We start from the raw sequence: 26,199 nt of genomic DNA, 5'->3' as shown, positions 1-26,199 counted from the left end.
GTTTCTTTAATAATTACAGTAACCTATGGTATTACAAACCTTCATGAGCTGCAGCATCTTGCCATAGGTCCTGCATTGCTGCTGTTTGGCTCCCAATTGGTACAGTTTCTTTCACTTCCCGACTCCAGTGGGGAAATACTTGCTCTGCTAAGATCCCAAAGAGCCTCCTAAACCAGCCCTGCCTATTGCAGTTCTGTGTGTGAAGAAGCAGGAAATGTGTGGGCATTGAAACTGGGAGCACATTTGTGGCTCGCTGTATCATTTCAGTAGTCACACAGGCTGTGCACAGTACACACACTGCCTTCTCTGAAACCACAAGTCGCCAACTACTTGCATGCAACACTCCAGTCATCTACACAAAATATGCCGTGAAACACCTGATTTTAAGGGGTCAGTTGAAAGACAGAAAAATCCTCATCAGCTATAGAGTTGCTCTCAGCATTAAACTACTCTGAAGCAGGACCAAGTTGCCAAAATCCTCATATTATAAGACTATACCATTGTAGACTATGTCATTTTAAACCACTCCCATCCCAGACTGAAGGGGAAGCTGGAGTCAGTGCTGGAGCAAGGCACAGGGGTCTGTCCCATCAGCTGCCATGTGCCTGCATTAGCCTGCATGGCACAGCAGCATCCATGCTGGTGCACAGCTCCTAATCCCCAGAGTGGATTTTTGTTCCACCTTTTCTCTTGAATTAACATGGCACTTCTTACAATGTGAAATTGAAACTTATCATATCCTTCTGTTTTACCTCCACCTTAACCCTCTTAAAACAGATTTATTTCACCAAAGTTACCTTACCATCTCCATACTAATTAATTTTCTTTCAGGAAACAACAGATCTATTTTGCCCTGAATCAGAGCTCCAAGAAATCTAATGGCAAAGAAGCTAACACATGTAATGAAAATAACTGAGGAAAAAACCCCTTCTGTTTTACACAGAAAATATTTTCTGGATGCTTCTCCCTATAAGTGCCAAATAGTATTAACTTATTGATGAGGTCAGCTTCTCAGAGAAACATAAATTTTCTCAGCTTGGGAAATTATTATTGATTTTAATTACAAAATGGTGCCAGAAAGTACTGCACAAAAGGAGAAACTCTTATTTTGTATTAAGATAGTAATACAAGCATTCGCCATGTAAATACCTGCTGAAGGGTGATTCTCTGTTCTTCTTTGCCCCCCACCCCCAGCCTATATTAAATCACTTAACAAATATTTTTCCATATAGAATCTGTATTAATAACAAAATTATGCTGTGCAAAAGAACATCTTGTCAAACAAGTATGCCAAACCCACCGTACTTGGATGCAGCAATTGTATTTCATTTTTCCTGTACGTTCTTGCTTTCATCACCCCTATGGTCCTGTGTATCCTCCAGCAGTATATGAAGCAATGTGACTGGTATCTGTCATGTGTAGTTTAATTCTTTCTTAATTAGCCCAACACCTCTATGAGATTAAAATCAGTAGGGTAGTGTTATCATCTACTACATGTTCTACTTTCTGTGATGTTTCTCTTTGTCAGGCACTTTGCAAATCCTTTTCCTTTATCAACACAAAAAGTGTATCATTCTCTAAAGAGGAAAGACTAATAACGAATCTTTGTCCCGGTTTGACAAATACTCTTACTAGCTACAGCTAGGACAAAAGAAAGAGGTGTATTAAGGGAAAGAACTGTTTTAAAATTAATTGTGTCAAGTCAAAATGATCACTTGGTTGCACCCTGCTGCAGTGAAGGCCTGCAAGTTTATGATGTTTCAAATATTTCTAAAAATACAGTGAATTGTGGGTAAAGAAAATAAACTCTTATGACAGAAATATCAAACAATTTACTTCTTGAAGCCACTATTTACATATCATAGAATCATAGAATGGCTTCGTTGGAAGGAACCCTAAAGACCATCTAGCTTCAAACCCTCTGTGAACTGCAGAGACACCTTTCACTGGACCAGGTCGTTCAAAGCCTCCTCCAACCTAGACCTGAGTACTTTCAGGGGAGGGGCATCCACATCTTCTCTGGGCAACCTGTTCCAGTGCCTCACCACCCTCACAGTCAAGAAGTTTTTCCTAATACCTAATCTAAACCTACTCTCTTTCAGTTTGAAGCCATTTCCCTTTGTCCTTTCACTACATGCCCTTTTTTGCAGGTTCCCTTCAGGTACTGGAAGGCCACAATTAGTCCACCCCAAAGCCTTCTCTTCTCCAGGCTGAACAATCCCGATTCTCTCAGCCTTTCCTCACTGGGGACATGCTCCAGCTCTCTGATCATTGTGTTGGGCCTCATCTGGACTCTCTCCAACAGGTTGATGTCCTTCCTGTCTGGGGACCCCAGAGCTGGATGTGGCGCTCCAGGCACTCCCCTGCTTTCTGTAGCAGTGATTATTGCACAGCTATCAGTTCCACAGGGGTGCCCCTGCCCCAAACAAAACATAATGTATTAAACATTAATTATAATGCATAAAAAAGTTAATGTGCTTGCTTTACCACTTCAACCATCAAAGAAGGTATTATGTAGCAATAGTCAAGGAGGGCACCCTAAGTAAAACTACCTCTTAATAACTTAATAAAATAATCCTGAGCAGATACAGACTCCCTTCCCAATAAGCAGATTCCCATCAAATTTAAAACTGACAAAAAAGTTTTTTCAAGAATTCTCTAAAGCTGCAAGCCCTAGCAGATAACTCTTTTAAATAAATTTTCTCATCCAGCACTCTTACACAAAATTTTTTTTTAAAAGCGCTATCATATGACTTTTAAATAATCTTTCTCCCTCTAAAAAAATCCTTCAAGAATCTAGTTTATCTTTCTAATAAAGGGCAAAGCTGGTAAGTGTGGGAATTCATTACCCTTCTGCTATCTATTATTGCACAGCCAAAGGTATTTTATAAATTGCTGGCTTCCACATCAAAAGGAGGAAATGTCCATCATTTTCTTAAGGATTCAAAGTTTCCAAATTCTTAGCTATCTGAACTTGCAGTCCAAAATCATCACCATGCTTGTGAAAATGTCCATGTCTGTTGAAACATAAGAATTATATAGTCTTCATTCCAGAATGTATGGTCCTTAAGTGGAACCTTTACGACCAGGCAGTATTAATGCTTTTTTTTACCCTGGAAGTAATTGACTTAATAATCCTAATTATTTTGAAATGCAGTATTTAAGCAGCTTTTTTTTTTGTAAGGCCAAAAAAGAATGTCCTAATGTATTGTATGCAGTGTATCACACTCAAACCTTTATGTTTAATCATATTACACTGAAGCATTTGTGAAAACTCCTTATCCCTTAATATATCACGCCTGGTCCTGTCAGTGTGCTGAGTGCCTCCCTTTGGTCTCACAACATTATTCCTTTTTATTTTTCTATTATCTTTGGCATCAGCTTATCCCAAACATGTGTTACCCTTGGAAAAAGCACATTAAAAATACACACTGCTAAACTCACTCTTGAAACACATGGTGTTGGCAGTGGAGACATGTACTCTAGGATTAATTTAAAAATCTGCTATAAACTAGGAGCACATCAGTTGTAAATAACACTGGAGATAGATCTACATATGCATATTAGCTGACTGCAGGGTTATTAAGTTGCCAGTGGGATACAACCATGAAAAAGCAGATGCCACCCAGGCATGAACCAGAAAAACTATTTAGAGAAAAGTAAAAAATCTATGCCACTGCTTAAAGCACCTGAGAGGTCTCACATAGATCTTTTTCATCACATTTGTGGAGAGTGAAACAGGTGTACAGCTGGATAGAATACTGGAGTGAAGTCTTTTTAAGAGCAAGGCTCAAAAATTTTTGCTTGTTTAGTCTAGTAGAAACAAAAACTGATACAGGAAATAATTATTCTCTAAAAACACAATAGGGTGGTAAACAGTAGGCAAGGAAAAGAACTATTTACTCTAGCAGACAATGTTGGCACAAGAACAAATGGGTGTAATTTGGCCATGAATAAATTTAGGCTGAAAGCTAGAGAGATTCTGGCCATAAAAGTGGTGAGGTTCTAGAGTAGTTTTTCAATACAAATTGTGGGGACAAAAAAATAACAGCTCAGGATATCTAATGATGAGGATTGTTGAGCTCATGGAAAATGCCACAAACATAGTTCCGTGAATAAGTAAAGGACTGCATTTTGAAAGTATGGGGTAAAAAAAAAAACCCAAAAAAAAGAAATTGAAATTCAACCTTATTTATGCATACAGTGTTAAAAATAGTCCTTAAGCAAGTGCCATCCATGTGTAAAAGGCCTCTGTAATTATATTTGTGCTTTGCAACAGGAAAACAATTTAACTTGATAAATAGGTATCGCATTGTACTTCAATGGTTGGAAGTTAATTATTTTTAATGTGAAGAAGCAATTTGTCATATTCTAATTTTCATAGCGTATCTTTCTACTACTTTTATTTTGCCTTGTTTTCTTTAAAGGTGTAGACAACAATATTATCACTGTGTGAACAACAATGAGAGACAGATGGAAAAAAACATCTGCCTATTTATTTATACCAGTTGATCCACATTTGGCCCCTGAGTTCTTCAGATGAGCATTTGCTGTAACTCTAACCCAGTACTAGGGAAAAAAGCCCCTGATGGTCACCATGGAAAGATGGAATCTGAATATCAGAAAGAAAGAAGCAAGCATAAACCAAACATATTTGAGTTAGAAGAATAACTTAAAATTCAGTAAGGGTGTCCAAAGAAAACAAGGAAAATATTATGAAGCTAATTTCCTCTAACACAGAAAGAATTTGCTGAGATTGCAGTCAGGGATTTAGTCTAGAGACCCAAAATGAAAGCACTTCTTAAGGTTTTCTTGTGCAGCTTCTGATGCCTTTTATAGTCTCACTACTAATAGCTAATAAATATGATTCACCCAACACTGTAGTGGCTCTTGAAATTCAGATCTGTGGTATACCACTATGCCATCTGAAGAACTATAGCTATTTAAAAACTAATCTGTGTTGTCTCATCAGCAAAGCCAAGCAGCAGAAAGAAAACCAAAACATTGCAAAGGCAAAATAGTGGTATTTCCCTATCAGTATAAAAATATAAATAAGTGACAGAACCCTACTGAAAATAAAATGACTGCATATGCATGAAGTTGTGTTAAAAATTCTTATTTGCAAGAGTATCTGTGCATCTATGTCTGTAATTATAAATGTAATTTTATCATAAATGATTTATAAGTTGTGTTCTCTGTAAGCCCACTTGCAAAAGATTTACTATGGAAGAAGCTGTATTATCAACTGCATAGCTGTTAGCTTATTGTGAAAACGTCAAAACATAATATTCAGTTCGATTAAACTCACCTTTGTATGAAAATGTTTTTTCTCTTCTTTTTTTTAACCTCTTCTTACCCGTAGTTACTAGCTACAGTGTTCAGTAGTTTTTGCCATTTACATCTAACTAAAGCTACAAGCCTGAAGGCCTCAGTAAACTTTTGGGAGGACACCATGTCTTGTCTGTTAAACAGAGGAATGTGTTTCCCCTCTGTGAAGTCTGGTCTGCCCATCCCAATAGCACCCAGCCAGAGGTGGGACTTGGTAAAGTTTTACTGTGGCTTGTAAATGAATAGCCCCTGATTTGGTTTTTGAAAGTGAAACCACGATTTCCAAGGAGGAGAAACAAAGAGAAGCAACTGTAAGTGCTGGGTTATTGTGTGTTTCTGAAGGCTGTGAGCAATGGAAATGCAACTACAATATGGGATGAAATTTAACACATTGGGTGTGATCAGTGCTCAGTAGAGGTCAGGTAGATGAAAGCAAAGGTGTCTCTCTCCATTAAGTTTTACACCTTTGCTCATTGTGGAGAGCTCATGAGCAAAACCCAAACCATTGGTAAGGATTCAAAAGATGGTTTGGTTTATACTAGGTAGCACATCCTACCAAAGCTGATTCTTTAAATGCAATGAAGAAGACCAGATTTTAGTCCTGTCCCTTGTAACTTCTGACTGATTCTTGATCCTGGCCCCCATGGCCCACTGCTAGCAGTCTTTATATACTATAGTTACATTCAACCTCAATTTACAATCTCCAGGTTTTACTTGAGACTCATGTCTCTGCTGTGATGCAATGGGACAGGCAAGATCCAAAATTCTACTTCAAGTAGTTTTCCAGCTCTGGAAGGATTCATGATTTAACTAGCAAACTGAGCTTCAAAGAATGAAATTAGTAGCAAGGCTCTAGTGGTCATCAACATTGGAAATATCATGAAATAGAGGCAGTAACCTATGGTTTCTGATTTATCTTTGTGTTGGACTAGTTTTAATGTCTGTCTCTGGCTATTGGATGTGCTGATTTTTGAAGTAAGTTTTCTCAACAGAGTATGTTCTAATCCAGCAGAAAAAAATATAATATTTGGGAAGCTATTAAATACAGTTTCAATACCCTTGGTGGTGTCTATTAATTATCAGAAAACTGAATAAACCTGTTTTGGAGTAGGGAAGAATATTAAATAAAAGTACTTTGCAAATGGTGATAAATCTTAAAAGGTGGGGGAAAAGAGTAAATATACTTTTAAGAAACTTGGTGACAGGCACTTCTAAAATAACTAGATGCTTATCCATCATCAATGAAAATTGCATTCCTAATTGTGCAAAAGCCACCTTGTCCCTTCATATAACTTCACCTTACTAATTTAAATCATTTTCTCATGCAGATACAAGAAGATTGACTGAACCTGAATTATGAAGGAATTTAAATGAACTCACAGCTCTGATGCAGGTTAATGACCACTTTTTTTACAAAAACTAACTAAAAACCAAGCCCAATTTAATAATTACAATGATTAGAAAACCAAATGCACGTAACGGAAATAATCACAAATACTTCTGGTATAAATTGCTTGTCTGTCTAAACCAAAAAGTTTCTCTACTTTTTATATTCCAGGATACATAGTTGATTTTCTTACTTCAAATCTGTCTCATAAAATTCAGTGTTCTGTCTGTGGGTAGTAAAAATCAGCAACTTACTGTGAGTCGTTTAAATGAAAATACAGAAACTTCCCTGTTACCATGGTAGATTGTTCATGAGCATGAAAATATCTGTTTGCATTGTATTTAAGTGACCACTGATAAATATACAGAATATAGGCTACCTCATTTCTAGAAGTCACTCCAACCCAGGCCTGATAAGTTCTTAAATCTTTGCAGAAGACACAGGAAGTTTGCAAAACTGGCGCCGGCAGATGAATAGCTTTTCAAGACTCACACACAAATTAAATTGCTTTCTGCTACATGTAAGTTTATGAATGGTGCAAAAATGATTGGTTAGGGGTATTATTATTGTTATTGTTATTTCTACCACCTAATCAGGTACTGAAAGCAGTTATTCTTTGGAGGGAGTGGGAGCCACACTTTCTTTTAAAAGCAATCATCAATTCATCACTGCAAGCGCATTTTGTTTTTGATAAAAATAGGTGAGGCTTGCAATAAGGTTGTTCAAAAACTGGGTTACCCTTTTAATATGAATCTTTCAGCTATAGTTTATAACTTTATTTGTTGTATGTTTTCTAAAAATTGTCTTCTCTATATGAAAATGGCACATTGTTTTCTCAAGTATTTAGTGATCATTCTTCATTCAGATAAAAATCAACTCCAAAGTATGGACCTTTTGTTTTCCCTTCATACAGTGCCTTGCACAATAAAATTGTTTTTTCTTGACAAGTATTGTGGTTAAATATATAATAATGCAACTATTTTCCAGTGTGTTGTTATGAATGCACAGAAATTGTGGAAGAAAGTGGACTACTTATCTACAAATAATATAAACTATCTGGGTAGAAATATGTACCTGCCAAGAGCCCTAGGCTACTGCTATAGTGGAAGATGAAAGGACCTCTCCAAATCTGAAACAGAAGGGAGGTTGGGAATTTTTCAGTACTACATTATGACAGTATTTTAATGCATTATAAATTAAAAAATATTATGGTCAGGTATTCAGTCTTTTTCACACATTTATGATGCCCCTTAACAACTGTATTTTATTTTTGCCCCTAACATTCCCATGTACCACTGAAACTTAAAATTCTTTAGAGTAGCCTATTTTATAACTTTTGTGTATTAGCTAGTGATCAAAATTCCCCCGAGTTATGTACATATATGTGTGTATATATATATATGCATATATATATATATCAAACACAGACTTAGGATGTTCTTATTGTTCTTAAAGAGCATGAACTCTGTGCTCAAGACAAACTCTCAACGAGCAGCAATTCCGCCTTTTTGTCCTCATTTCCTGAAGAGCCTGCTCCTAATTTACCACACACAGCACTAAAGATGAGAGAACTATTTTCCATCAGGATTTCCCCCAACTGTTACTGATTCATTATGTGACTCACATTTGCTAAATTATTTTCATGAAGTGCCCTGTAAGGTGAAAGAATTGTGTTTATAGATGTACTTATTTACAAAAAATAAAATAAAGACTCAGAGATTATGGTTAAAAGTATTGTGTAAATTGAGGCAAACCATCAGAAGCACCAGAAAATTACTTTTTTTTTGTTTTTTCCCTAATGAAATCCATCCTGCACATACCCCCATGGACTCCAGATACTGTTCTGAGAGCTCAGCAAGTCACACACACTGTGGGACATTCAGAAGATGAAGCACATGTCCCTAAAATGTTTTTTTAAATAATTACCTAGCATCAAGTTCTGTGGCAGAGGAAAGGGTGCACTCCAGCTCCTAAATATAATGAAACAAAGACAGAATACAGAAAACACAAACTGCAAGCAATTCATAACCATATCAAGCCCATCAGCTTGCAAAGACAGGCCGCCCCTCATGAAAAGGTGGTTAAGTTTAGTACAGACAAGCTTTGAGTAAAACAATATCTTTTGAGAACAGGAGTTGCAACAATTCATGCTTACTTGTATGCATAACACTGGGCATGCTATGTCACTCAAAGGAAAAGCAAAAATACCATTACCAAAAAGGCCAGTTTAAGTGGGATGCAGCTGCTTAAGCCAAATCTGAAATACATGGTCACTTTGCAGACATTATGGGTGCAGTGGCATAGGCAGCTGCATTTACATGCACATTAAAGGGCCTTAAAGCTGTATCTGAACAGTAGTGCTAGCACTGTGTATATGTGTATGAGTGAACGCTGGTGTAGTCTCTTGGGTTATGGATCCTTTTCCCACAATGTCAGTTTGACAGCTTAAATTTTCTGCGTGACTCGGAGTTTCACCACGTGATACTCATGCTAGGTATGAATTTGACAAGTTTGCAGAAGAGCTACCTCTGAAAATGTAGAAATTAAAGATGTTCCTACTCCTCCTTAATTACTTAATAATGGCTTTTGCTTTGTATGGGAGTCAGAAGTTTGTCACATCCATGCCCCTCTGTACACCTGCCTCTCTCCTGGCCCCACCAACCAGGACGTTGACTTTAGGAGCACAGGATGTGGGATCTCACCCATTTGCTATCTCAGTGAAAGTTCTTACCTGCAGGTCAGAGGGGCAGCCAGTTGCTGTGACTGCTGTGCCAGTGGAGATGGATTTTGAACGAACATAGGCAGAAGAAACAGAAACAGGTGAGTACAACAAAAGGCTTTTCTATTGAGCATTTCGCTGAGTGTAACTGCATATAATTTAGCTGTACATGCATTTCTGCACTACCTCTGTGAAATACTGAATATAAGTGAACAGTACAGCCACAGCCAAGTCAATACCACAATCTATTATGTTTTTTCCCTTTCAACAATGTTTCCCAGTTTAGCATTTACCACAACTGCTAATTCATTGTGTGTGCTTCACTATACATGACCAGTTAAAATTGAGGTATACTATTGCAAATATTCTTCTGGATACAATTTCTTGGTAAACTTTGAGAAAAGACCTGTGGCAGAAATAATATCAAATGTAATTAGAAAAGAAAAAAACCCTATGTTTTTGGGCACAACTTTGGCCCTCTTTTGAATTCCCGCTCATTTTTAACTATGGGGTTTTTTTAGAACAAGTCCTAACACAATAAGAAGTTTAACCTGACCTGGAAAACCCACAGCCAGAGTGTCTGCTGGCATGAGACCTGGGAAACCCATTGGCTCTTCTGCAGTTCCCATTTAGGATTTCATTTCCCTCTTTTGGTTGATCAGAAATCATTCAGTTTTCAGAACTTCTGGTTATGTTACACAGTTAAAAGCACAGAGCAGGTGTACATTTATAGTCCATAAAGAAACTGAACTGATACTGTGAGATGCAGTGCAAATACTTTTAAAGCCAAAGGTGGTTTTTGATCCTGTCCATATAGTATAAACTGACATAGCAAAATTATTTACCTCTATCACATCCTGGAGTTATCACATGGCATCAAAGAGGAAGTGAGCTGCTCAGGTATTTTAATTGCGTCAATGAACCATTTGGATTTTCTTCTGCTTAACTCTGAATTTCCTGTGTCAAAAATGATTGGTTTGGAAATGCTGCTCTTTTCATTCCAAGTTACATTGGTCTTGCCTTCTTCCTAATGTTTTTCTTTGGGAATAATGGTGTGAAATTCATAGCAACCAGAGTGCAGGAGAATCTAGCAATTCTTCATACATAATCATTAATAATGCATTTCTCTACATTCTTAAGGGATCATATTTCCATAGGCAGTTGCAATTAATTCAAAGCAACAGTACAGTGAAAAAAACCCACAAAACAATGAAACCCACAACAGACCCTCCTATCCTCAGGGCTTTTGTCCAAATAGATACAACCATTACAGATCAGAACTTGTGTTTTATAGCAGGTGATCATGCAGAATTAACAAGCAAGTGAGCACAAATATAATCAACAAAACTACAGACAAAAGGTCCCTGCAGCTGTCAAATAAACCTATTCTGAGATGTTGATTTCAGTGTATGTTTAGCTCAGGTTTTGAGTCCTGGTGAACAGAAAGGATCTTCTGTTCAACGTTGTGTCGACTATGCAGAACTCTTGTAACCAAGGAGAACAAAACCCAACAAAATAGTAGCAACTTTCACAAGAAGGATGTAATGGAAGGAAATTAATGCATCTGTCTTTTATGTTGATGGCACAGGGAGACTTGTTATTAAATTCTGTGGTAGTAGAATGGGCTCCAGTATGTTTTTCATGTATCATCTTTCGATATGATGTATATTAACTGTTGAATCTCTATTTCTGAAATTAGTGGCCTTAAATTAGAAGATTCGTGTTGCAGTCTGCCATTTATTTTGACACATATAATTATATATCCTAAACTGTATAGGTCAGCTGTAGCTACGTGATTGGCTGTAGCCATATCAGAAAACACATGGATGATATGACTGCATTTTAATACTTTCTATGAGGTAATAGTGCTAAGATTCTCTTCGCAATCCTGTGTCTGAAAAGGTTTAAAGGCTTTTTTTCCATTTGTATGTGCAGCATATCCTGCTGACAGACTTCAGTCCTGCTGCCTTTGAAACACACACCACCCCAAAAGGCAGAGTTCACTTCCCAAGGTTTCCAAACTTTTCCAGAGTACTTTTAGCAGAGTCTCACAGATACTCTTGCCATCTGATTGTGCTGTCCTAACAGCTTCTGGCAACTACTGCAGGGGCTCACACTGGCAAACAGCATTAGGCCTGACCAGCACTGCATGTTTGGAAATGTGAGGCCAGTATGGAGCAGCGGGAGAAAGCCAGGGGCAAGCTTAAACTATTTGTTTCAGTAACAGAAACACAAAGTTAGACGACTCCAACATGGCTCCACAGAAGGATTCGAATTGGGCCCTTACATTAAGCCCACCAATAGCTTGTAAACTCTCCTTTAGCTCTGCTCTGCACTTGTTAGTGAGGACACCTTGTACCCCATGGCCAGCTACTTTCTACAGGCTGTCGCAGCAGATAGGACTGATAAAAAAATTAGGATTGTAAAAACTCCATGAAATCCAACTGGTTAACAGACCAGTGATTTCAATGTAGCATATGATACTGGAATACTGTGGCAGTAATAATAACACTGTAAATGCTGCCAGGTACTTGTATGGTATTTTGCAAAACATTCACATTCCTGTTTGGATGGTCCTTGCAGTACAATAGCTAAAGCAGTATATGTTATATTTCTGTACATGAAAACATAAAACACTTTTCATAAAATAGTTAAATCACAATGCCTAGTTCTCTTCAGCAAAGCTCAGTCTAAATCTCTTGATTTTATTACCAAAGTAACATAATGGAGGTTTTACACTTTTACCAAAGTTTCAGTATTTGCTCTGAGATTTTTCTTTGCTAAGTTTGAATACTACATGAAAATGAAGAATATAAATACAGCACTGAATGGACTTAATATTTCCAGATAGTGTAGTAACTTGAGAGTGTGTAGTCTAAGAACAGCAGTTTGCTAAATCACATTACTGAATAATTTAAAATTTGAGACTTTTGTATAGTCATATTTTGTGCCCTTTCAAGTTCCTTTGTTATCACAGCTCAAGCTGTAAAACCTTTTGCCTCTTCTACCTCTAGAGAACAGTCTCCACTAATATACAGAAAATTTAGAAGTACAGTAAATTGTGTTTTGAGAAAACAAAATACATAAATCCAAAGGTTTCAAGGCCATCAGTATTTCAGTAGAATAGGCACTTATTTAACAACAGTAAAGAGCAAAAGATGAATGCAAACACAGTCTGTAAATTGCTTTTTGCATAGCATTTCTAGAAATGTATTTTCAATAAAAATCCATATTTTAAATATGCTTTCTCACCCAGTTTTAATGTGAACAAATATTGAAACATTTAATTAGATGTCATGAGATCATGCTGTATTATATAACTATGTGCTGTAAACATGCATTTCCCTCAACAGAAATACAACACAGTCATAGAAATAAGATGAAATACTGCTTACCTTCCTCCCTTAGAAAATATTCCCTGAAGGCAGAGGAAATCTGATTATAAAATGAAAAACAAGCCTGAAGTATATAATTCACACACAAACAAACAGCAGATACAGTCGCCTCCATGAAGAATGCCTGTTTCTAGCCTTCTTTACACGTTTCTCACTTCTTCACATTCTAGTTATGATACAAGGACTCAAACTATGCTTAAAATGCTATTCTGCAGCATAGCTATAGGCACCAACATATTGCATAAAGGGTACTTACTGCTCCAGAAGTCATGCATCATCCTATAGGAAATTTACGCCTCCAAAGAGGGATTTGTTACAACTGAGCAGATTGCGGCAAAACACAGCGCCTGGCTTGTCAGAGAAAGTTGTTACTTTCAGAGATCAGCACATATTCATTCACAGAGCACAGTAGCTTTACATTTATGTATGTGCATGTGTACCTACACACACACATACACACACGCACAGAAGGAGTCGCAGCCTGTCTCTCACAACCACATGCTAATTGCTGAACAGGGGGGAAAATCTTGTTAGTATTGCAAGCGATCGTTTTTCTTGACCATGGCTTTTGCATACATTTTGCATGTAGTACAACCAAGACCGGTGATGCTACAAAGCATTTCTAACTCATACAGGAGTAATTATTCACATAAGGCACCGAACTCATTTTGGCTTCCCCAGTGAGAGTGCTGCAACTGCAGCAGCAGTGCAGGGTCCCTGTGCTGGCACTCGCTTGCTGCAGTCTTTGTGCATGAGTATACATTATAAACTAATTAGTAACACAAAGACATCTGATACCCAAGAAGTAAAGAAAATCATAGAAAATCAATCAGATCCTACAGCAGGCATGTAGATTGGCTGTAAAAATATTTTACAGTAGGTAGATTTTTTTCCTGTGCTGTCAAAGTTAAAGGTACCAAAAGGAAGCACATACTAAGGCATTTTTGTTCCACTGTGATATTGATCCAATGCCAGACGTAGTGAAACACAATGGGCACACAGTCAGCCTTGGTAAATTAGGTAGATTAGAGATCATTTGATGGTATTCTATTGTTGCTATTGTAATCACAGTAATTTTCACTGGTAATGGTGCTTCGTGATGAAGTGCGGTTCTCACAGGATAATTGTGAAAGGTATCGAAAGATTCAGGGTGTAGCATCTGGTTTTAAAAGCTCTTCAGATTCAAATTGGCATTTTACTTTATCTTGAAAATTTATTAGAGATTCAGATCATGCCGGTTTAAATGGAAAGGTGAAAGCAGGGTAATTTCAATCTATGAATTATTCAGATTCAGACTGGTGAAATTGCCATCCATGAACTGATTCTCTGACAGTCTCTTTTGCAGAGCCTCCATTACGCTTGTCATTTTTATTTCTTTATCTACAATCTCTTTCTCAGTTACTGAGCTCGTCCCTTAGGGCTGTGCTTCACAAACCAAGTATTTAAAATTGGCAATAACCTAAATGTGTTGCTGTCTCGAATCGCAGTCTCCACAGGCTGTCTTTTCCAAATCATTAAAAGCCACATTCACAATGGTGTCTGTTAGGCTCTTCGATTAGATGAATTAAATTTAAAAAAAAATAAAAAGCCAGCAAAGAGAAGAGACCAGGGTGTCATATCGAAGAAGAGCTATGTTCCTGTAACAGTCCAGCAAAGAAAGTGGTGCTTTGTGCTTGTTCCTTTGTTGTCAGTGTAACCCATTCTAGTTGCATAGCATCACGCAGAAAGAAACAACTGCTAAAGCAGGCTGACTTCATGCCCCGATTTCCAGCAGGAGCAGATAAGGACTGCGTTATAGGCAGACTAATCCACGCAAATGTACAGTCAGAGACCAACCACAATTAACAGCTTCTTACAGGCAAGAAAACCAGAAGCAGTAGTAGCAGTAGTTGTAGTTGTAGTATTTGTAGTATTAGAAGGAGAAGCGACTGGATACCCGAAAGGGTTTCGTTCTCTCAGACTCCAACTGATACAGATTGCAATCCCAGAGACTCTCCACTTGATGGCTGGTTGTGTCATTGCTAGTCGACTGCTGCCCTGTATCCAGAAGGACTGGGACTGATTTAGGTCAGAGAGTCTGGTTTCTTGTTTGAGCTTTGCTCTAACTGATGTAAGAAATTGCGGCAACCTGTATTACCAATCTATCTGACCCTGGGATGCTGGCACAGCTTCGGCCGTGGAGTACCTGCAAAAGGCCCCAGTTGGACAGACAGTGACAAGTACCACCTCCTTTGTCCGATTGCTGCAGGTACATCACCGTAGCATAAAGAAAAAACCCTTTTAGTACACAAAGTGGGAAATCAGGCGTCCTTCCTCAGAGGCAATTTGGGTACAGAGCTCCGAGCAGTCCCTGCTCAGCTGAAAATGCTGCCAGGCTGAAGCCAACACATCCAAGCTGTGTCTGTTCCTACGCTAACACCAGGAATATTCCCTTCGTATGAAAAAGATAAGAATAAAAAAAAATCTATGCTGCTTTGTGCCTGGTTCTATGCGTCTGCTTTGCCGCACTGCGACTAGAAAACTGCAGCAGTAAGAGCTCTGGCAGTTGCGATAATGTAGAAAGCAGCAGCTCTGTGACACAGCAGTCAGCTGACTCACAGTGTTATCATTCAATGTCCTCTATAGAATAAGGCCAGTTTCTAAAGTAGCACCAGGAGGATGACCTTGCATGCAGAAACTGGGCTAGAAGGAGCAGCAAGACTTGTGTACACCTGCAAGTGATTTTGTGGTGATGTATAGCATTATGATCGGGAGTGTGTTGGTCTTTAAAGGTCTCTTTTCCCTCTCTCCTTTCCTCCTTTGCCAAACACAACTTGTCATCTGTTGAGCAGTTTTTCTTCTATCATGAAGCAGTCAATATGATCATGTACAGCCGATGACAACAATTATCATTAATGACAGTGTTTAGGTAAACTGTTTTTAAAATGTTGCTTTTAAACCACATTTCCACAAGAAATCAGGGTTTTTTATTAACTTCCTCCTCTCTGTGACTATCAATGTGCTCCAGGAGAAAGTTATCAGGTGAACACCCCTGAAAGGCAAATCCTAATTGGCGAGTGTATTTCTGAGTTCTCATTGAGGCATCAGACTAGCTAGACAAATTTTCACGGTTCTCTGTAGCTCCCAACTAAATTCACTGGGAACAGTTGGTTGTTCTTGCCTCTGGGAAATCAGAGGGGAGAACTTTAAACTTACAGTTGGCAAATATGGGAATTTATTAGAGTTCTGAGTCAACAGGAGTCAAGTGCCCCACCACCACCTGGGGCTTTGAAAGTTCCCATGGGGAGCATCAGGCAAGCTCTCGAAAACCTCCAGCATGTGTCTGCCTACTTAAATTATACCTAAAGCTAGAGCAGGTTTGTCAGAAATTGCCATAAATCAGCTTGCCAGTCACTTACTGAAAGAATTTATATTACATTGCGTTATCCTTGGCCAAGGACAGATCAGCTTCCACTCATCTCAGTGGATGTGTTCTACGTGCTCAGGCCAGAGCTAAATTGGCTCTCACTGCTACTACTGTAGACTGTGCATTTCAGTGAGACACTTTATAAGTTCATTGTAAAGTGCTCAGAAAGTCTTATCCTAGAGTTTAGCAACAGCCAGGTAAGGAGCAGGCATTATACACCAGGCTGGTATTTCCTGTGATTTCCATACTCATGCTAAATTACATAAGCATTAAAATGGACATAATACAAAATTCTGTTAGAATACAGCAGTTTGCACCAAAACCCAAACAAAATGTAATAAAGCCATAAAACTCGTAGAAGTCTTGCTGTATCTTTAAAGTGCAATTCTCTTGGACAACATGAAAAGCAGAGCACCCATGCAAAGACTGTAGTCCATTGCTGGATTGCTTCAGGGGGAGGGATGTCTGATCTCATGTGCAGACAGTTAATGGATGAGTAATATAGCCACAGTCCTGTCTCTTCCTTAATCATTTTTTATTAAATGCCCTGAAGGCCACTATTCCTGCAATCAGCAAAATCAGCACAGATGTCTAGTGGGGAAATGCCTGTGCTCTGCCCCCCTCCCTTTACAACCCCCAGACCACACTCCTCAATTACAGGCTGTGTCTTCTCAGCCCCATACATTTCATGTTCAAGACTGTCTTTTTATTTGCTCTTCTGGGATCTCCTACAGAAGCCTAGGGAAGAAGCATGAAGTCTAACCAAACTCCTGGAAGCCAAGGAGGCCAGTTTTCCTGCCTTACAGAATTTGCTGAGTGACTAGTGTTGTCTTGACTGTGCTTATAAAGGCTCTTTTTCTGCTGAGCTCTGCATAGCCCCACTTTTTGGCTTCAAGATAAGCTGGATGGCTGTTCCTTCAACAAGGGCCTTTCAAGCCACAGCTCTTCCTAAGCGAAGGATGGTCTGTAGATGGCAGAATTTGTGTTTCCGCCAACCATTACAGCCTTTGGAGAGGGAAGGAGGGAGCACTTTGCTCCTCCAGTCACCAGCTCTCTGGGGCCAGCTACAGCTGTAACAATTGTAAATCTGAATTTTCCACCATGTTTTTTTCCCTGCAATCCTGTTGTCACTTTGGGGGTAGGTAGAGGCATTTTATTCCCCCAAAGCCCTATAGGCTGAAATACGTCTTGCAGCCTCTGCTGAGGAGAGGGTGAGGAAAGCCAGCAGTGCCTGGGGGGGGGTCAGTGATGTGTGAAATGCAGGATGGGACATATCCACTGAGAACCATTCAGAAGCTCTTTTAAAGCCCACATCAGGGTTTGTTTCTGAGACTAACTTTTCACTTTAGTTTTCTGGTGTTGATGAAGGCTAATGCAATTTCCTGAAATGTGTGCAGAGCTCCTTTTCTAGTCATTAACACACACATTTTCCCCCATGAAAAAGATCCTAATTTGGTTTTCTTGAAGACTGTTGCAGAAGGTTCAAAGTTGAGTGTTTTGATTAGTTCTTGGCTATGTATCCATGTGTTTGTACTGTGTTACACTGAATGGTATTGCATTATGTTTTGGGTAAGAAATCACACTTGGACAAATTTGGGAAAAGAGATTGAAACTTTTACCTCATTTACCACTTAAGCACTCCAGGAACAGAACAGATTTAAGTTTTGCCTCTTTTCTCCCCTTTTTCTTTTTCACTGAAATTAAACTGGATGCCAAGTTTCAACTGAACACAATTAGAAACAGCTTAAATATTAAACTGAAAGCTGAAGGGCCAATGACGTTTAAGGGACGCTCTCTCACAGGCTCTCAACCATAGCACTTCTGACAGAATGCTGTGTTAGAGATAAATTTTTAAGGCATCACCAAATATATCTGCCATATGATCCTACATAAATTACAAACTCAAAATGTTTTGCAAGTCTTTTGGATGTTGTGTTCCCCCTTCATAAAAATGTGCAACACTATATCCGTTCAGGAGATATTATTTTAAATTCTCAGGGCATCACTGCAAATTAATAAGGCTGGTTTATGTTCTACATTTTTTCTATGTTTCTTATATTGCTTATAATTTTTAGTCAATGTATATAATTAAATCCTATTTTTTCATTAAATAATATTTATATCAAATGGACCTTTTCAGTTTTTTTCTTTTTACTTGTCAGATTTAGGAAAATCTGATTGTTTTGATTTTAATGATACTATTGTGTAAGCAAGTAACAGGGAATACATTAACCTAGCAGGTTTTTCGTGTCCATTGTTCATTGACCTATTTTTTGTCATTACTTCCTAGTGTACAAGCCTGGGGCCTTCAGGTATTTAAAATGATATGCACATACTGTATAAGATCTCCCCAACAGCTGGCTCTTTTAAGATTTCAGGAAGTACCATATTGACCACTACCCCCTCTTCTCTATACCTTCAATTAGCTTCATGTAAGTCGGGTCTACTGGGAGAATAGAAACTCCAAAACTCTTACTTTTCTTCCACAGAATTTGCCAAGGATCTGACTTTTCTAAAAACCAGAAAAGGCTTTCAGAAATAGTCCCTAAATGCACTTTAAAAATGGCCTTATCAAATGGGACTCAAACTTGAGACATAGAATTAAACTTTTACAAGCTGCCCTCAGAAGACTAACAGGGGCTAATTAAAAATATAACTCCTGTCACGGAAGTGAAAGAGAATCCTGTGTATTTCCCAATCCTGCTTCTGCAAATCCTTCCTGCTGAAACAGCTGAATCAGAACAAATTGCTTGTGTATGAGTTACTTCAGCCATATGGTGGAAGAAAAAAAGAGCCATGTGCCTCCTCAGCTATGTAGTAAATAGGAACTACCTCCACGTGGGTTTACACATTTATAGCTAATGTGGAGACTTATATGTGAAATCAGGGAAATTAAGTGAATTTGCGGGTATCTCTGGGACTTGAGGCTTATAACCTGTTAAAAAGGTGATATTCAACTAGGTACAGGTACAGGTATATTTTGATAGAGATATATATTTATCAGTGCTAATTTCTGCTATGAATAACCTTTCCTCATTCAAGTGATTAAAATACAAACAAGACTGCGTGAAAAATAGAACAAAATGGTTGTATGCAAAACTGACTAACAATAACATGGAAATTTTTTGATCCAAAGTGCGAGAGGATCACTGCACAAGGTTGGTGAATAGGATGTGACAGGGATGTCAGTAAAGGACAGGCGCAAAAGAGACATCTTGTTGTCTGTGACACATCATTGGTGTCATTCACTAATGATCTCCTTGACATGTTGAGTATATAGCTCAGAATGTATCAACATTACTTCTTTTTTCTATCGTTTCTACTGGAAGTCGGTTTAAACTTTCCATGATAGAAACCAAGGCTTGTGCAAAGGGGTGGTTGCGTGTCTTGAGGAAGATTACAATTACATGTTTGACCTTATTTGGATGTGGCATTTGATTAATCTGGGATAATTAATCATGGAATAATCTATGAGATTATCCATTTGGGGCCTCTGTTGTTTCAGCTTTTGTTTGTGCTTCACTTGGTAGTTCTGTTTGCTGAGAAAGACTGCAGTAGTGCCAGGGATGAATGAGGAAACAATCCAGGAGAGAAAGAAAAAATGAAAAAATATGGTGTAAAGAAGGGGAACCTCTATAAAAGGAAAGAACTGAGTGAGTGCACTGAATGTATTAGCCAAATGCAGCAGTCTGCAGATAAAGCCATTAATCAGCTACAGCCCACCCAGAAACTTGAAATTCTCCACAAACTTTCAGGAACTTAATCCTCCAATAAAAAAAAATTCACACCTATGTCCAGAACCCCAAGCTGTCAGTGCTTACATAGTTGGTATTTTTTGTGTTTGGTAGGTAATGATTTTATTAAAAAATCTCATACTCTTAATAGATGCCATTTTAATGACCACTGTTACTTGCAGAATTGGAAAATAAATCAATATGTTGAGTTAAATTATTAAAATGCACACAGCTAAAAATAAAAATTGAAATTAAAAATTGCAAATAGAAACAAACATGCAGGGAAGTGCTAAAATGAATGCAATCAGTTCCAGATTTAAAACAGCCTCCCCACACTCACCCTCCCCCCCTTTCCACTACTGGGTGGTCACGGACGCATGGCAGTTACCAGTGGTTTTCTTTAGAGTCATTCCAGACTTCTATTTTCACTCATTTAAAAATGGGAAGAAACAGAGGTATTGGCTTAATTTTCTACATGTTCTGCACTAAGTTTCAAAATTAAGGAAGCAGCCTCCTAAAATGGTGGCAGAGTGTTCCTAATCAGTGGAGCAGCGGGAGTCTGGAGAAGGCTTACGGTATGGAGAAGTTGAGCTAAAAAACCACGGAAATTTGTTATCCCTCAGGATGGATCCTACTAGGTTTATAGAGGGCAATCTCTGACAGACAGGCGGGATGGGCAAGGGCTGCGCTCCCAGGAATTAGCAAGGGATGCAGCCCACTAGCAGCTGAGTGATAGAGCATAACATTTGATGCCAAGCACCAGGTACTGGCCCTATATAAACTTATGAGGCTGATTTGGTACTTTACAGCTGAAAGCTGTGCTTCAAAATAACCCTCTTGATCCAAACTGAAGGGGTAGTAGAGCCACAGACAGAGACTCTGTTCCCATCTTATGGTCAGTCATAGCACTGGACTATTTCAGTGAAACAGACAGAGCTGCCATTCTGACCTCTACTCCCTTGCCAGCCCCCATCTGCTCTGTGTCCTGTCAGGCCCTGTGTGATACAAAACTGCTTAATACCCAAAAGGATATCAGCACCCAGGGTTTTGTGTAAAATTAAAAAAGAACATTGTAGGAATATTTAGATAATACTGTGTGGGTTAGTGTAATGTAATTAAGTAACCAATTAACACAGTTGCTTATTATTTTTTTGTTCCCATTCAGTTATTAAATAAGAACTTTAAAGGATATTGCATTTCTACTAGTTTTAACTTGCATATTCCTTACTTTTCCCTTTCTCACAGCACAACTCTGACAGCCACTTGCCATTTCACTGTGGTTCTGAGGCACAACTGTGACTCGGTCTGACCTCCCCTACTAGAGGGGCAAGAGCTCAGCCTTTTGTCCCACCCATCCAGGTGCATTGATTTGGCAAGTCCCAGCTTGAAGTTCTCCTACATGTGTACAGTGGAAAGTTCAGGGTCTAAATACCCTGCCTTTCAGGGCATTAAAAAAATCACCTAGCTGTGAGGTAGCAAGGAGCTAATCTGCCTCCCTCCCAAGGAAAAAAACCCAAGAGTCAAGCAAAAATGTCCTGAGAGCCTGGCTTGGCTGCAGACAAACCTGTTAAATCTTCCTGCACAGTCCTCCTCTCTAGACACAGGACTCTCCATACCCTGGATGTCAGCTTAGCTTTCCTAAAACTAAAATACATATTTTTAATGAGCCTTAGCAAGCTTTCTCTGCAAATATTCTTTCTGACATTCTAGAGTAAGTAGGGCAATAAATCACAGTGTAATGCAGGTTTCATGTTTGGTCTGCTGGGATCTGTGGAGCTGTGGAAACGCATCCACTTAGTTAGAATTAACCAAATCATCAGTCTGCTCACTGGCTTAATGGAAACCATTTTATATGCAGATTTGTTACTTGTTCTACTGCTGAACCAGAAGAACACTTGCACTTGTGTATGGCCCTTATACTGTACACAGCATAGCTCACTCTTCCGAAGCTGTGAGGTCACTTATAGAATAAAGTATTATTAGTCAGAATTAATAAGATTATTAAAACTGGTTTCGATGCTGCTGAAGGCAACCACTGTGATTTAGTTTTTAAATTAAGAGAAGATGGTGTACATAAGCTCCTGTATAAAGGAATAAACGCTTCTCTTGTGCAAGTGCACCCAAAGGTAACATCTAGAAGACCATCTTCCATACACGTACATGGATTTTTGACAGGCCCATCTCATGCACAATTCATCTGTAAGACACATGGGCACACCTGCAAACAGGTTCAGACTTGAGCACCTGGAACACTGGAGGCTCCTGTGCACATAAAGACCCTACACCCAATGACCTCTGTTTCATCCTTCACCCAGGAACTTTCCTCCTTTTTAGGCAGGGGTAAACCACACTTACATCACCACATTTCATTCCAAGACACAAATGTAGGCAGGCAAACTCACCGCTATGCATGTATGACAAGCAAATTGCTAAGTCTAGAGGCATGTATCTGTGGAAATACCACCCTAGACTTACCCACTTTCTCATTCTTTGTTTTTCATCAACATTCCACTTCCCAGAAGCAGAAAACTGTGTCTGATGGACTCTCACCCACTCAGAGGAACTCTAAAGCAATTATATTAAGCACATGGCAAGCACACATCACTTAGCAGACGTGCACTTACATCCACAGCTCATTCACCAGCCACGTGAAAGTGCTTCACAGTCACCCACAGTTTACAGACTTCTTCACTTTACATTTTCAGTTTTGCTCTATTTAACGTGTCTGTAGTTTTATATAGCCCCTGAAAATTAGTCATTCCTCCTTCTATCTGAAAATCAAATATAGCTTGATCAAAAAGAAAACAGAATTTAAATCTCTTTCAGGGGAAATAAAAATGTGCCATTCTGTTTTGAAACTTGAAAAGAATAATAGTGGTTATATTTTCCCATTGACTTAACAAGGCCAGCATTTGATGTGCAGTACTTCCTTTGCTCTGCAGTCTGAGGATGGGAATCATGTTTCTTAACATAAAATGCAGTGTATCTCTGATCTTATCTGGAACTATAAAGTGCTGTTATGCTAAACAACAAAGTAATTAATGATTTTTTTTAAAAAATCAGCAAACGAAGCTCAACCAGTTCTTCTAGTTGAGCCATTAGATGCAATTAACACTCGCCTCAAATTTATCCCCTCATTCCTTTCTGGCATAGTTTAAAAACTGAACTAAATGGCTTCAAAAGTAACAGAAGCCTCAATTTAAGTATATGCTTAAAAATTACTTAAAGCACTTTCCTGTAAAGAGGTTTCTCTGATCTCTGTTAACCATTTTCCTGAAAGTTCACTCAGGTGAATGGTTTTTATTTGTTTTCCAGGTTGAACTTCTTAGTTCCATGGTCTGTGAGCAAGTTTTGGGCTGGTGAGTTGCTGCATGGTTGTTATTTATTTGGTAATAAGTTTAAGCAATTGAATGTGTTGAGTTAGACTGAAATTCTAGGTTCAAAATATAGTGTGCATCTATGACAGTATAAACAAAGTTGTGTATATTTACCATATAATGAAATTAGTCATAATGTATTTAAAAAATATTATACCAATGCTTCTGAAAGATGTAACAGATATCTGAAAGATATAACAAAGATATAACAAAGATAACAAAATCAGTGTAAAATTAAGTGATTCCGAAACTTATGAATGAGCAACTCTTTTCCTACTGCAAGATACTGTCTTAATTTTACTGTTGCAACACTTAAAATTGCTTAGGCTGAAATGTTCCATGGCACACATCTAGCTCAGACTGGCATTTTACTGAGAAGTGGGAGTTAAGTCCATTTTGATATTGTGACCAAAAAAGAACATGTCCTCCTTAGGAACACCACCACATTTTACGGTCAGCTCTCTTGAGAAGCTGCTTTGTTGAAGCATGGACTGAAAATCTGAGAGCCGAAAGAACTGCATCACTGTGAAACAGTGTGATGAAATAATGAATGCTCGAAATATGAAAGCTCACGTATTTGGGGTTTTATTCAGTGTTTTGGAAAATTAGGAGCTGCCCACCAGGCTCTGCTTGTTCCATCCCCAGAGTGACTGATGGTGCTCCATCCTCTTGCACTTCTTGGTATGAGGCTGGCCAATGCACATGTCATTCCAAGGAAGCATGATATAGTCTGAGGCTACAGAATTTCCCTGTACTTGTGCTTTTTGACCATTAAAGGCTGCTGCAATCCAAAGAAGAGTGTCATACTACTTGACAAGAGAGAATCTATTTTCTTACATAATAAAAATGTATATATTAAATACAAAAAGTGTTTTTACAGAATACCAAGATTAAGGTTAAAATGAAAGAAATGCATTACTAATATATCCTACAGACTGCTGGGCCAGCATTTTAAATTATGTTTTAAATAGTCCTGCTCTCACCACATAATTTCATTGTGCAGAACTTTGTATTTAATAATTAGTTCTCAATTTGCTCATAGGTATTTTATAGCCATTTAATCCTTTGATAACCCCACTCATAGCTTAGCTTTCCTAGAGCTCTTTACCCTATTTGCTGTTTATTTTAAGTAAGTAGAAGTCCCCCCCCCTCTGCCTCTAGACTGCCAGATTAAAGAAGCCCATCTTTTTTAGCCTCCATACACCTGTCAGATATCTCCACTCCCTTAGGGACTGACTATTCTCTAAATCTATACTAGTCTGAATTCATCTTTTCTGAAAAATCAATGACTAGTGTCCCAGGTTTCTCACTGGTATCTTACCAGGGCCGTGTATAACAGTATTAATGCTTTGCAAAACCTCCGTTGAAGAAAATGAGATTGATCTTAGGATCACTATGATTTATGAAATTATTAAATTTATGGCTTTCTGTGGCTGCTGCACCTTGAAAGATACTAACCTTGCTGTGACAGACTTGTATATCCAGAATGCTCCATCTGCCTTTATCATTTATAAGCACCAAACGCTTATCCCACAGGAGTAATGATTGCTGGTAGCCTCTACAAGCTTGGACTTGCACTCTGTACTTTTGCAGCCCTTTTCTCCTGCCCCATTCATATGGTAACCCAGTGCCTCTTTGAGTTATGAGCAGATTTCCTTAATGTGCTTCCAAATCATTAATGAAAATACTAAAATGAAAACAATGTCAGGGCCAATCCTTGTCGACTTCACGATGAGCTTCCCTCCAGGTCAAACCTTCCCTTTTCAGCAGCCCCCAGAGCTGATCTCCCTGCCCCCATGCCTCACTAACCTCACAAATGAAATTTCCCCATCTTCTTCACTTTAATTATTTCCTGTGCACCACTGAATCAAATATTTTACCGACCTCTAAATCCTTCTTTTTGTTTTCCTAGAGAATTCTTTATTTTATCTACTGCAGCCTTTGAGTTACTCGGCCAGAAGACCCCTTTTGTAGAGCCAAGACTGTGTTTGTCCCATCTACCATCTGTACACTATACTGCCTGGACTGATGAGGGTCAAAGATATTTCTTTTTATCACCTCGATCTAATTTTGCTCTGAAAACTCAATTATTACTGGGAGCACCAAAGGTACCAACAGTATCATCTGTCCCTGTTTAGACTTGTGTCAAAACTAAAGGTCGTTTCCTGGCTCCAATGGATGATCCTGTCTTTCCCTGGCTGAGTTTATATCCAGCAGAGGACTTTGGCTGACAAAATGAAATCTCAAGTCTGGAGCACAAACAGAAGGGTTCCTGCTGTGGGATACCTATGAGGTTTGTTAGAGTTTAGAGACCGCTCAGAGCCGTGCTTTCTCCTACACACTGATGCGGGCAACAAATGGTGCTGCACAGTCCAGGGAGAACTGTCACTCTCCAGAAGGTTTGCTGTGAATGGAAAGGGAAGTTCCTGCATCCTTCAAATAACAGCACTCACTTCCCTTAGCTGAGGCTAATGTTTAAATTTATGCCCACCTGCTGTAGAGGCAGCATCTGAGACTGGTAACAGTCTTTTTAAGGCTTGGAATCAAGGTGTATCTTAATAAATTTAGGAAGGACAGGAAGCATTTCTTACCCCTTCTCATAAATCTCTCCCCTAAGCCAAGAGACAGAAGATTACTTCTAAAATCTAAAATTCTGTACTGCAACAAAACTGTCCATAATAAAAAATAATATTCTGTGAGGGTAAAAATGTTGTGTTTTCTTGCTCTGAAATCTGACAGAGCATTGTTTTAGTAGCATATTCTGAATTCCATATGCTCACCTGTACACTGTCAGGAATAATGACTACTTGGGTGACTGAAGCACCATTATTAAAATAAAGAAGTGTTTAGTCA

At 38.6% G+C, this 26,199-nt stretch overlaps 1 long non-coding RNA gene across 10 annotated transcripts in view; it reads right to left on the bottom strand.

Annotated features, from left to right (window-relative positions):
- LOC116446448 overlaps window positions 1–15,371 on the bottom strand; it is a 35,078-nt gene extending 19,707 nt beyond the window's left edge. For 4 of the 10 annotated variants that reach the window (XR_004241237.1, XR_004241233.1, XR_004241229.1 and 1 more), the window contains exons 1-3: window positions 10,280–15,371; window positions 9,447–9,481; window positions 8,642–8,685 (exon numbers count right to left, since the gene is read on the bottom strand). This is a non-coding gene — a long non-coding RNA (uncharacterized LOC116446448). The remainder of the gene's footprint in view (window positions 1–8,641; window positions 8,686–9,446; window positions 9,482–10,279) is intronic. The other 6 variants (XR_004241235.1, XR_004241236.1, XR_004241231.1 and 3 more) reach the window with 6 other exon arrangements.
- Window positions 15,372–26,199: the final 10,828 nt, after the last annotated feature.

This window comes from Corvus moneduloides, chromosome 1 (genome assembly GCF_009650955.1).
Source record: "Corvus moneduloides isolate bCorMon1 chromosome 1, bCorMon1.pri, whole genome shotgun sequence".
Lineage (NCBI taxonomy): Eukaryota > Metazoa > Chordata > Aves > Passeriformes > Corvidae > Corvus > Corvus moneduloides.
Note: the sequence above shows the minus strand (reverse complement) of the source record. Positions and strands in the feature narration are given on the sequence as shown.